The 13588-nt window shown below is 44.5% G+C and overlaps 1 protein-coding gene and 1 long non-coding RNA gene across 35 annotated transcripts in view; one reads left to right on the top strand and one right to left on the bottom strand.

Annotated features, from left to right (window-relative positions):
* PARD3 (par-3 family cell polarity regulator) overlaps positions 1–13588 on the top strand; it is a 710416-nt gene that overhangs the window by 17533 nt on the left and 679295 nt on the right. The gene's annotated exons all lie outside the window — the stretch shown is intronic.
* LOC134740145 (uncharacterized) lies at positions 1476–3891 on the bottom strand. The gene is made up of 2 exons (XR_010127405.1): positions 3627–3891; positions 1476–2604 (listed from the first exon to the last, which is right to left on the bottom strand). It is a non-coding gene; the product is annotated as an uncharacterized LOC134740145 (long non-coding RNA).

Raw genomic sequence — 13588 nt, 5'->3', positions numbered from 1 at the left:
CAACTACGGTATTTGGTTTTGGGTAAAGCAGAGATGAGGGCTTCTGAGTAGCGGACAGAATACTTCTCTTGCAAGAGTTGCTTTTCCAGCTTGTTTGTGGATACACATCCATTTTTGTTGGATGGAGCAGTAGTATTAGAGAAGACTGTTGGCACACTTTCACAAAGTAGGTAAGGGATTCCTTTTCTACATGTTTAGACTTTACTTTGGCCAGGTGCGGTGGCTCACGCCTGTAATCCCAGCATGTTGGGAGACTGAAGTGGGAGGATTGCTTGAGGCCAGGAGTTGAGACCAGCCTGGGCAACACAGTGAGACCCTGTTTCTACAAAGAATAAACATAAATTAGCCAGGTGGGATGGCATGCACCTGTAGTCTCAGCTACTCGGGAGGCTGAGATGGGAGAATCGCTTGAGCCCAAGAGTTCAAGGATGCAGTCAGTTATGGTTGTGCCCCTGCACTCCAGCCTGGGTGACAGAGCAAGACCTTGTCAACCACTTACTTAGCTCCTTGGAACAGTTCCACTGAACAAGTCCCTTCATGACACCAGACTGTTAGTGGGCCTGGCTGTTGTTGGCAAATATAAGCTCCTGGTTGTGCTGCCTCATGAACCTAACCATGGGTCTGACAATTTGTATGTCCATGTATTGATTTTATTTCATTTATTTTATTTTTTTTTTTTGAGATGGAATCTCGCCCTGCCATCCAGGCTGGAGTGCAGTGGCACGATCTTAGTTCATGGCAACCTCCATCTCCCGGGTTCAAGTGATTGTCCTGCATCAGCCTCCCGAGTAGCTGGGATTACAGGCATGCACCACCATGCCTGGCTAATTTTTTGTATTTTTAGTGGAGACGGGGTTTTGCCGTTTTGGCCAGGCTGGCCTTGAACTCCTAACCTCAGGTGATCCACTCGCCTTGGCCTCCCAAAGTGCTGGGATTACAAGTGTGACCACTACATCTGGCCAGGAAATAATTTCTTCAAGGGTACTTTCAGGGCTGCAAAGTGCAGTTCTTTGAAATACTATTTTAAAATATTTTCTTCAAATCTACTGCAACTATGGGAACTGACTAGTACTGAATTTTATAGACCTGATAGAAATTACTCTAAAGACATAATGTGTCTGATAGTAATGTCCATGTAAGAATTTTAAAAATAGTATTCAGCAGTTTCAAATAGCACTTAACCCGAAGTTGATAGTAAAGATGTTTTTTGAACCCTAGTTTATATTTAGGTGTTGTTGCATAACCAACCCAAAACTTAATGGCTTAAATAAACAACGATTTAATTATATCTCATGATTTTGTGGGCCAGGAATTTGGGCAGGGCTCAGCTGGGTTATTCTTCCGTGCCACTTGGGGTTACTTGCATGTATTTACCTGGCAGATGATGACCTGGCCTGGAAAGTCCTAGATGGCTCCATTCATATATCTGGTGTTTGGTGGGGGTAACTAACTAGAATGTTGGGCTCAGCTGGGACTTTTTTTTTTTTTTTTTTCCAGGTTCATAGTTTATTGTACAAATTGAATGATCACATGATGAGTTGACATTAGCTTTTCCATGGAACTTGGATTAGCATGGGAATTTAACAGATGAGGCACAGTTTAGAACCCATGTATACTGCTTTCACAGCTGGAGTTTTTAAAGATCTTAACTTGAAGTGTAAGATCATGAAAGCAATGTCTCTATATGTCAATTCATCCCACCTGTGTGCGTATAAGAGTTGACTTTTTTGTTTTTTATGTATTTATTTTATTTTATTTTTGAGATGGAGTTTCACTCTTGTTGCCCAGGCTGGAGTGCAATGGCACGATCTCAGCTCACTACAACCTCCACCTCCTGGGTTCAAGTGATTCTCCTGCCTCAGCCTCCCGAGTAGCTGGGATTACAGGCATGCGCCGCCACGCCTGGCTGATTTTGTATTTTTAGTAGAGATGGGAGTTTCTCCATGTTGGTCAGGCTGGTCTTGAACTCCTTACCTCAGGTGATCTGCCCACCTCGGCCTCCCAAAGTGCTGGGATTACTGGCGTGAGCCACCATGCCTGGTTTTTTTTGAGACAGGGTCTTGCTCTGTTGCCCAGACTGGAATACAGTGGTGCAGTCAGCTCACTACAGCCTCAAAATGCTGGGCTCAAGTGATTCTCCCACCTCTCAGCCTCCTGAGTAGCAGGGACTACAGATGCGTGCCACCATGCCTGGCTAATTTTTGAATTTATGTAGAGACAGGGTCATACTATGTTGCCCAGGCTGGTCACAAATTCCTGGGCTTAAGTGAGGCTCTTCCCTTGGCCTTTCAAAAGTGCTGGGATTATAGGCATGAACTACCATGCCCGCTCTGAAATACGTTTTACTACCAGGGAACTGGAATTGGGCATCACCCTCCGGACCTGCCATGATTTTAATCTTGCCAAAGCCACAATCAATCCCACAGCCAGTGTCCTTCAGTGCAAGCAACCCTCAGCTGGGACTTGTTGACTGGAGCACCTGCATGTGATGTCTCCAGCATAGAGGCCTCCGGATGGTTGGACTTCTTGTACTGTGGCTCAGGGCTCCTGGACAGTATCCCAAGAGTCAGGAAGAAGCAGCTGTCACTCTCTCAAGTTTTAGACCTGGAAGACAGCACAGCTTTATTGTCCCTGTATTCTATTTGCCAAATTAGTCAGTAAGCCTGCCTAGGTTCAGGGCCGGGCACTCAGACTCCACTTGTCAGTGTGAGGAGTGTTCAAGGCCTTGTGGTCATCTTTATTCTGCCATAGATATGTGTGTGTGCATATGCGTGTGTATCACATATAACAAACTTTTTTTATTGTTATGTGTCATGTTTCAAAGTCATCTTTTTCTTGATCTGGGCAAGGGCAATAAAATGTATGTCCTGAACTTTTGAAGCTGACAAACTTAAGAAGTCGTTTGTGTTCATATTTCATGAGCCCAAAGATCTAACAGCTTTCCCAGGCTATGTGGTAGAAAGAGATAATGATAATAACATCTTAGGTTTATGTGGCATCTTCTAAGAGGTTCAAAGTAGTGGTTCCACTCATTTCTTTATGGGAATATACTGTGAAATCCATAAGCTGTAGTACCCCCAAGTTCATACACAGAGGTGGGAATGCAGTAATTTCATCATTCTACTAATGAACAGCGTTCAGAAGGCAGTTCTTGTAGTGATCTGTTTACTGATAGAACTTCTGTGAATCTGCCTTTCTTAGATAAGATTTTGGAAAATGATAGAAATTAACTTTTGTGTGCCTGGTAATAATATACTGTTTATCAAAGAAATGTCATATTTGAAGAAGAGTCAGTTATTTTTCTGAAGTGAAATTTTTTGGGGGAGAAGTTTTAGGGGTATGACATTGCAGGGATGTCTGTAATAGATTAAAAAGTCTACATCCTCAGCAGAGGCAGAAACATACAGTGGAAAGGGTATAGGTGGTTATGTGACCATCCCTGTACTGAGTATGTGGCCAGGACTGAGGGTGACATTGCAAGTGGAAACCCTTGTCCCCTGTGTGGTATCTGTTCATGAGTCCCCCCACCCCCGACCCCCCACCGATTGTGGGAGCATCTCTTTATACTTACGGGAGATTGAATGGAGTTTTCAAGTATAATTCAACCATATGTTGAGTTTGCTTACCTTTGCTGTTTAGAGCTTATCCTTTGAGTAAGATGCAAGTCCACTGTAAATGTGGTATTACTTAAATTCATTCCATTTTTCTTAAAATGAGATACTTTACCTCTAATTGATGGTATCAGGCTTTGGGAATAAACAGTTTTTCAGGCACCATTTGTTACGGATTATCTCCTGGTTCATGAATATTGCAGTCTTATGTGAAGTGATCCACCCTTCACGTTTCCCCAGAGTAAATTTTTTTTTTTTTTTTGAGACGGAGTTTCACTCTTGTTGCCCAGGCAATGGCGCAATCTTGGCTCACTGCAACCTCCGCCTCCCAGTTTCAAGTGATTCTCCTGCCTCAGCCTCCCAAGTAGCAGGGATTATAGGCGTGTGCTACCACGCCCAGCTAATTTTGCATTTTTAGTAGAGATGGGGTTTCTCCATGTTGGTCAGGCTGGTCTCAAACTCCTGACCTCAGGTGATCTGGCTGCCTTGGCCTCCTAATGTGCTGGGATTACAGGCGTGAGGCACCGTGCCCAGCCTCCCCAGAGTAAACTTTCTAAGGATGGCTTTTATATCCCTGACTAGTACAGAGAACTCCATGGGTTCTGTGTGGTTTTCCAAGTAGAATTCAAATTTATCAGCCTGAAAACTGACCCCAGCCTGCCCTCTTCCCTTTACCTCCACGACCCCTTCTTTCCCTCTCCCTGATCGTGGCAGAACTGACTCTCACTGCTGCCCTGGAGTCCTACTGCCCTCCAGCTCCCTTGCGTTCGTGAGTTGTCCCTGGCCTGGGATACTCTGCCCCTCCTTTTCCCTCTCCTCTTGGCTCCCCCCATTTTTTCATCTGCACTGCTGCCAGAGCTGTGCTTTTTGTTCAGAAAGCTCTTTGTGGCCTCTGGGACGGCCCCCCAGCTCCCCAGGTGGGCTCAAGGCTGTCTGCACCACCCTGGGCTTCTCAGTGCCACACCGAGTGCCACTGCTGGAGCCCCAGGCATTGCCCAGATGGTGCCTTTGCGGATTCTCCACCCACAACCCAGGGAGATGCAAAAGTAAATTATGTCGAGTTCAAGGTATATAAAGAATCACTGTACAAACATGTGCTTTTTGAAAGGAAGTTACTCCGATAATTTTGACCGTGTTATTACATGTTTTATTAGTTGTAAATAATTAAAAGTGGATGAACATTTAAGAGAGACTGAGCTGATACCATCAAGGAGGATTTCTGCAGTCTCCTTCTTTGGGGAGGGTGTTCACCCAGCAGCCTGTAGGCATTAGCAGTGCCTGGAATCCTCTGCTTCCTGCTGCCAAATTTGCTGCTGCACAGGTCACTGTAGACCTCCTGGGTGCAGGTGCAGCTCCAGGGGATGGCGACTTGTTCTTAGGTAGACAGAACAGGGGGACATGCATCCTTGTGGGAAAACAGTGTACTTGAGAACTGCAGGGCAGTCACGACTAATGCTGTTATTAAGAAATACTCCTGGCTTTGTGACTCTGAGTGTTTTTAATCTTTTATAATTAAACATAAGTGAATATTGAGGTGTATTTTAGCATTTGCTGTACTCTGCTAAGTAGAGTTTGTGACTTGTTGATAATGGGAGAATGGGTGCTGCTATAGTAAAGAAAAACAGAGCTGGTGCTGGGCGCGGTGGCTGTGCATGCAGTCCCAGTGCCTTGGGAGGCTGAGGCAGGCGCGTCGCTTGAGGCCAGGAGTGTGAGACCTGCCTGGGCAACACAGCCAGACCTTGTACTTTTCTTTCTACAGGGAAGAGCCTGTAGACTCCATTCTGTCTCCACAGGTCTCCCACGCAGCGTTGGGTGGAGCCAGAGAGCTCCGCAAAGAGCACGTGGGTGCACGTCTGGGGTGAGCTAGGGGTGCACAGGTCCGGGGCAAGCACCCGTGGGCGCACATCGTGAGGCGGGAACAGGGCACATATCTGAGCGAGCGAGCACGTGGGCGCATGTCACGAGGCGAGCACGTGATGCATCCTGGGAGGTGGCCGAGGGAGGCTCAGGAGAGGTTGGAGTGGAGTTGAAAAAGCAGGAAGCAGAGAGGGAAGTCCGTGTGTAACAAAACATTCAGTTTGTAGGTCCTTGGGTCAGAGGAGGTGACAGCCATAATTTTGGCTCCCTGGGAAGGGTCTCAGGCAGTGTCCTGATTTTTTTTTTTTTTTTTAAACGAGGCAGGGTCTGGCTGTGTCTCCCTAGCTAGGGTGTGGTGGTACAATCACAGCTCACTGTAGCCTCGACCTCCTGGGCTCCAGTGGTCCTCCCACTTCTGCCACTTGAAGTGCTAGGACTACAGTGACTAATTTAAACAATTTTTTTTTTTTTTGTAGAGATGGGGCTTTGAACCCCTGGCCTCAGGCGATCGTCACGGCTTGGCCTCCCAAGGCACTGGGACTCCAGGCACTTACCACCACGCCTGGCTCTAATGGGTTGAGGCTGTGGGGACCCGGCTCTTTCACTGTCCTTCTTTGCCACGTGTCCCCGCGTCTTGTCTCTTCACATGAGGGCTGAAGCCATCCTTTGGAGGAGCTCAGGAGCTTGTCCTCTATCCAGGGCTCGGTGTTGGCTTCGAGCCGGTTTCCTGGGGAGGAGGCCCCGGCCTGGTCCCGGGCTTGGTGATGACGCTGCCCACAGTGGGATGCTGGGGAGCTTTGGAGCCTTGGTTTTGCGGCTGCCAGCAGCGTGGTGGAGCATCGAGAGGGACGCAGGTGATGAGACTCAGGCCAGCGGCTTCTGCCTGGGACTGTCAGGGTTGCCTGCGTTGGCTGTTGGCTTCCTTTGTAGCTGCTGCTCGTTGGTGACGGGTACAAGCGTCAGTGCTTCTCACTCAGGGCAGTGTAGAATGTTACACAGTGATAGTTTATGTCTAGCCAGGTTCTGAATGCTCTTACTGAAAACAGTCATATTTCCTATTATCTAACTGAATAGAGAAGTAAGCAGTTGAGAATACAGTTGGGCTGCGCTTGTCTTTTTTTCCAAGTGAGTTATTTTGTATTTTTTGATACTCTGAAATGATCAGTAAGTGTGTGTGTCTGTGTTTGTGCGCCCATGCGTGTGCCATGCGTGTGCATCCCTGTGCATGCGTGTAGCAGGCTGGGATGGAAGGGATGGCCATAACTGACTGTTGGAATTTCCAGGAAAGGCTTGGAATTTATTTTTGGGTCACAGGCCATTTTTTTGGTTTCTTTCAAGCGCTAAATGATTTTTTTATGTAACTTCACAGATTAAAGAAATGCAGTCAGTTTTTGTATGACTTAGTAAATCTTAAGGAAAAAACCCTACTTACATTAGGATACATTTGCTGGAATATTTACACAAATCTTACAATAAAACTTTTCATCTTTTAAAATTTTTTATCAACTCAGCCATAACTTACTTATTTTTTGCTTCATTTTAAAGGGAATACTCATTCTTTTTTTCCTCTTTCCTGGTACTTCAGCTTCTCATTTGCTTGAAGCCTCTGCATTGCATGGATGCTGGTTTTTCAGCAGTTCTGGCCCTAACAGAAGCATCCTAAGGATAGGAGGATTTCAGTCCCGGCTTGCTAGCCTTATCGGGGGGAGAGCAGAGTTGCTAAGTTTCCATTCTCTGTCACTTTCAGTTACTCTGCTGTGGCTGCTCAGTGCTGTTCCCAGTGAAATAATTTTAGCATATTTCTTCCTCTTGTTTCTGCATCAGCGTCATTACTGTTCATGCCTCCCTGGGGTTCAGACTGATTGGTAAATTAGTGCCAGCAGAGGAAGTAGAAGACAATGTGTGAGCGTGTTTTATTTAAACAAATACACTCTACAATTTATTTTATTGGATTTTGTCCTTTGAGAACACCATAAGTAATCCCATTACAGTCTAGAAATTGCTTGCTCCACCTTCGAAAGCACATAAGTCTTTAATAAATGAGGCAATTTCCAGATTCATCAATAATTAACCCAGAATATGACAAGTTTTATCCCAACTCAAAGCTTTCCGATGATTCAAACAGTCTGCTCCTGCCACTGAATTGTCTGTATAGTTTCTGGTTCAGCATCCCAGAGCTCAGGATTCTGCCATGGAGACACTGGTTTGAGCAAGCATACTGGATGTTTTCTTGAAAAATGTTAAGCTTTAATTGTTTATAATAAAATAAATTCATACTTATTGTAGGAAATGTGGCCAGCACAGATGATTTTAAAGAAGATAGTAAACACCCATATTCTCGCCACCCAGAATAATCTACAAAAGAGCATTTCTTTCATTTCTTTGCATTCTTTCTGTTTGTTTGTGCATATATAAATACAAATGCTTATTTTTTTGGGGGGAGGGGTAACAGGATCTTGCTCTGTTGCCCAGGTTAGAGTGCAGTGGTGCGATCACAGCTCATGGTGGACTTGACCTCCTGGGCTCCAGTGATCCTCTTGCCTCAGCCTACTGAGTAGCTGGAACTACAGCCACATGCCATCATGCCTGGCTAATTTTTTGTATTTTTTTTGTAAAGACAGGGTCTCACCATGCTGCCCAGGCTGATCTTGAACTCCTGGCCTCAGACGATCCTTCTGTCTTGGCCAACCAAAGTGTTTCGATTATAGGTGTGAGTCATGGCACCTGACCAAATGCTTTTAAAAATATTGATAATTGAAATCATAATGCATACACAGTTGTTCGTACTTACTTTACTTAATTTATCAGTGTCTTCCCATGTCTCGCAAAAATTTTGGTAATTTTTTTCCTTTTTGAAACAAAGTCTCTGTCGCCCAGGCTGGAGTGCTGCGGCACAGTTCTTCATGGCTCACTGTGGCCTTGGCCTCCTGGGCTCCAGCCATTTTCCTGCCTTGGCCTCCAGTAGTGCTGGGATTATAGGCATGAGCCACTGTGCCCAGCCCATAATGCTTTTTAAAGGTCGTATAGCACTTCATTATGTGGATATATAAGTATTAACCTAGTTAAGTATTGTTGGGAGTTAATTAATTTTCTCATTTTTCACCATTTAAAATATTGTAATAATCTTAGTGTATATTATTGACTTAAATTAAGTTTTCTGAAGTATAATTATTGGATAGGAAATTATGAACATTTCAAGGCCCTCTGTTTCTGCACTTGGCCAGTTTGCTTTGCAGATGGGGTGTGCCAGTGTACACCTGGCCTGCATGGGAGAGTGCTCTCTGCCTCTGCCAAGGAGGGGGACCTCCTGGGTCAGTAGGTGACGGTGCTGCCACTGTTTTTGCAGCTGTTGTTGAGTGGCTGGGCCCAGGACTGCAGTCTCCAGTCTCATTTTGATCATATGTTAGTGGAGCTGTAATACCCTCTTCTCCTTGAAGATTGTATGAGAGATACATATGTAAAGAACCAGACCTACAAGAGATCAAGACCATCCTGGCCAACATGGTGAAACCTCGTCTCTACTGAAAATACAAAAATTAGCTGGGCATGGTGGTGCATGCCTGTAGTCCCAGCTACTCGGGAGACCAAGGCAGGATAATCACTTGAACCCAGGAGGCGGAGTTTGCGGTGAGCCGCGGTCGTGCCACTGCACTCCGGCTTGGGTGACAGAGCGAGACTCTGTCTCAAAAAAAAAAAAAAAAAAAAGAACTGGACCTAGAGCTTGGCCCCAGGTAGGCAGTGGCTGTGTGGTAGATGTGGTGGTGGTGGTGGCTGATCTTATATCTGGTGTTTAGAGTCTTCCGAGTTAATGGAGCAGAGTGCTGAGTTGGGAGATGACATCAACTGGTCCTACGCTTTCTGGGTGACACACAAAGTGCTTCTTTGAACTGGGGTTCTGTAGAAAATAGTCTGGAAAGCAATGTGTAATATTAATTTTTTTTTCTTTCCTGAGAATGTTACATGGAGTGAAATTCAAAAGTTTCCTGATGTCTAGATAACTTCCTGTCTGTCCACGTGGTCTTGTAAGACCCTTGCATGAGCCTGTCCCATTTGTGCTTTATAAATGCATGCTGGGGCTGGGGCGAGGTTACTTATGCCTGTAGTCTCAACACTTTGGGAGGCCAAGGCAGGAGGATTGCTTGAAGCCAGGAATTTGCTAGCCACCTGGATGGCATAACAAAGACCCTGTCTCTACAAAAAAAAACAAAAAAAAAAATTTAGCTGGGCATGGTGGTTGTGTGCCTTCAGTCCTAGCTACTCAGGAGGCTGAGGTGGGAGAATTGCTTGAGCCTAGGAGTTCGAGGCTGCAGAGAGCTCTGGTTGCGCCACTGTACACCAGCCTGGGCAACAGAGTGACACCCTGTCTCAAAAGTTAAAAAAAAAAAAAAGACGTTGGTTGCCCATTTGCTGTGTGCCTTTGGTGTGGACATTTTTCATATCTTTTCTGCTAGCCTGACTGGATTATGACTATGATGGTTATCTTTTCTCCCCTTCAAGACATACACATGTAATTTGCTTTTTCAGTCTTCAGGGATTGCTTCCATCTTTAACGAGATATAAAAATGCTGAGTACCTCTCTGCAGCATTGTCTGTGCTGCTGCTCAAATGCTCTCCAGCCTTACTGAGACCACCTGTAAAGAGCATCTGCCCTTAGCATTTTCCTTGACAAGTCTTGCTTGGCTACTCACCTTCTTACAGACGTGGGTAACTTCATCTGGTTATCTGATTAGTACTTTGTCTTTCCTTAAGACTCTGCCATTTTGGAATTATTATTATTATTTTTGAGATGGAGTCTCACTCTGTTGCCCAGGCTGGAGTGCAGTGGCGTGATCTCGGCTCACTGCAACTTCCGCCTCCTGGGTTCAAGTGATTCTCCTGCCTCAGCCTCCTGAGTAGCTGGGATTACAGGTGCCCGCCACCACACCCAGCTAATTTCCGTATTTTTAGTAGAGTTGGGGTTTTACCACGTTGGTCAGCTGGTCTCCAACTCCTGACCTCGTGATCCGCCTGCCTTGGCCTTCCAAAGTGCTGGGATTACAGGCATGAGCCCCTGCGCCTGGCCCATCTTTATATTCTTGGTGTATAGTAGATTCATAGGGATTTTTGCTAAGTCTCCAAGGATTGATAAAAGATGTAAAAGATCTAGCAGTTTTCTGGTTACTTGACTTTTGAGCTGGATGTGGTGCTAATTTTTAGACTAGTCGTTTTAGATAATGTGTTTAGAGCATTGCAACTGTCTATCTACCAGTTTTTTTTGTTTGATCTACCTAAAATAATGATCTCTTTGAACTCTGCATGCCATTTTTGGCCTTCCAAAAACCAAATCTATATATGTATATTAGAAAAGAAATATTTGTAGGATCCTAAAACTCCTTTTTCAGTTTTTAAAAGGCCCCTAGTAAGCAGTAAGTGTCAGGAGTGGATAAATTTTAAGTGGCTCTTTACAGAGTACTTAAATAGAAACATTAATTGGATCAGTATGTGGATCTCATGGAGATCTGTCCCTGTCATACGCTGGCAGGCACATTCCATTTCTTTCTAATCGCCAGATGTAATAAGATGCCTGGGTCTGTGGTTACTTGCATTTGCCATTCATAAAATTGCTGATCGGTCCTCCCAGGTGGCACTGTTGTTTATAAGGCTGTTCAAAATGTCAGCGGAATTCTGCCATCCCTAAGAGCCTCCTTGTTATTTCTCTTATGGGGCGTAGAGGCTGTAAAACGTGTATTTTAACATCTAGTGGGATATATTTCTTTGTTTCTTTGGGCTATTCCTTCATCATCTGTTGACCACTTTTAGTCAATAGTTATGGGTCAAAGCTTTGGCCAAAATACAAAATACTTGATAGGAAGAGTCATTGTGAGAATAAATAACATGTAGTGGAAACTCTGACATTGGGATGGGGCATTGAGTGGACTCATCAGCTGAGAATATTTGCAAGATGGAGCTTCCACAGAGCCTCATGGGCAAAGCCTAAAGAGATGAGTTAGCTGGGTGAGAGGGAAAAAGTAAATTGTCAGAGTTCTGTATTTCATATGTGATTTCGTTTGTATGTCTGCCTCTGTCTGTTGACATTACGTCACTGATTATTGGCTTTACCACACACACGAGTGAAGGGGAGGAAGATGCGCAGGGTGGGGAGAAATGCAGGGAAGACACTGTTCCTTTTTTTTGAGACAGGGTCTCACTCTGTCACCCAGGAGATGACACATAACTACATCAACTGGTCCTACACTTTCAGGGGGACATACAAAGTGCTTCTTTGAACTAGAGTTCTGTATAAAATAGTTTGAAGAGCAATGTATAATATTATTTTTTTTTCTTCTCTGGAATGTTACGTGGAGTGAAATTCAAAAGTTTCCTAATGTCTAGATAAATTCCTCTCTGTCCACACAGTCCACCCATGTCTTATAAGACCTTCACATGAGCCTGTCCCATTTGTGCCTTATAAATGCACGTTAGTGATGTGATCTCGGCTCACTGCAGCTTTGAAATCCTGGGCTCAGGCAATCCTCCCACCTCAGCCTCTCAAACAGCTGGGACTACAGGCATGCACTACCATGCCTGGCTAATTTTTTTGTAGACATGGTCTCGCTGTGTTGCCCAGGCTGGTCTCTAACTCTTGGGCTCAAGCAATCTGCCTGCCTCAGCCTCCCAAAGTGCTGGGATTACAGACGTGAGCCGCTGTGCCTGGCCTCTTTTTCTTTCTAAAAAAAAAAGTATGATGCAAAAAATGCTTTTACTTCGAGAAGGTTATTCTGTACTTCAAGAGTATAAATTACAAAATGCAAAATTAAGGATATAAAATTGTGGATTTATATTTCTGGGGTTTCAAAAGCATAAATGTGTGATACATGTGCAGGTTTTTTGATATTGAGGTTTTTTGAGATTTGAAAAACCATTTATTTTTTAAAAGATAAAGTTATATCTCATTTGTGTGTTTAAACAAAAAGTATAACATCTCAGATAGCTTTGCATAGACTGAAAGATTAATGACATTCCTGCATGAGGCATTAGCAATTATTTTCCCTGTAACCGTCCTTAGAACTCTTTGTCTAGTAGTCCACGTATAGAATTTTTCTGCAGCACATATATTAAGTAATCAGTTTAATATTTGTTCATATAAATTAATTTAAATAAATTCCAGTATCCTTTTTAGCCATTTCCGGCAGTCTAAGTCAGGGAGGAAACTTAGTGATGAGATTTCTGGCACTAACTTTTCGAAGAGCACATTAAGCGGTGAAAATGGGAATGAATGCTAGAAAAATGACTGTTGTACATCACGGCAGGGAGGTTTCGCGCTGATGAACGGTGATGTTTCCGCTTGACAGTGTGAGGATATTTAACTTTCCCAGCCTTCCACAAAATGAGAAGAGATGAAGAGACGGGGAAAAAAAGGGGAAGAAAATCCTTAAAAAAGTATATTGGGGCCGGGCACGGTGGCTCACGCCTGCAATCCCAGCACTTTAGGAGGCTGAGGTGGGCGGATCGCCTGAGGTCAGGAGTTCAAGACCAGCCGGGCCAACATGGCAAAACCCTGTCTCTACTAAAAATACAGAAATTAGCCTGGCATGGTGGCACGTGCCTGTAATCCCAACTTGGGAGGCTGAGGCAGGAGAATCGCTTGAACCTGGGAGGCAGAGGTTGCAGTGAGCCAAGATTGCACCACTGCACCCCAGCCTGGGCGACAGAGCGAGACTCCGTCTCAAAAAAAAAAAAAAAAAAAAAAAAAGTATATTGGAAAATACCAGGAGAGTGTTTATCTCCACTTTGCCCTACTCTTGTTAGTATTCACATCTTCATTGGGGAATGTGAAAAAATCCTAAAACATGTGGGTCTTTTTTTCTCCTTCTGTCTCACATGGGGTACAGTTTTCTTTCTTTACTTTTTTATATATTGCTATTTATATTTTATGACTTGGAATACTATTAACTTTTTAGAATACTAGTTTTTTATTTTATTTTTTGAGACAAGGTCTCTCCATCACCCAGGATGGAGTACAGTGGCGTGGTCACAGCTCACTGCAGCCTCCACCACCCCAGCTCAAGCAATCCTCCTGCCTCAGCCTCCCAAGTAGCCGGGACTACAGGCATGTACCACCATGCCTGGGTAATTTTTAA

This window comes from Pongo pygmaeus, chromosome 8 (genome assembly GCF_028885625.2).
Source record: "Pongo pygmaeus isolate AG05252 chromosome 8, NHGRI_mPonPyg2-v2.0_pri, whole genome shotgun sequence".
Lineage (NCBI taxonomy): Eukaryota > Metazoa > Chordata > Mammalia > Primates > Hominidae > Pongo > Pongo pygmaeus.
The sequence above is the reverse complement of the archived record's forward strand: the minus strand, read 5'-3'. Positions and strand labels throughout refer to the sequence as shown.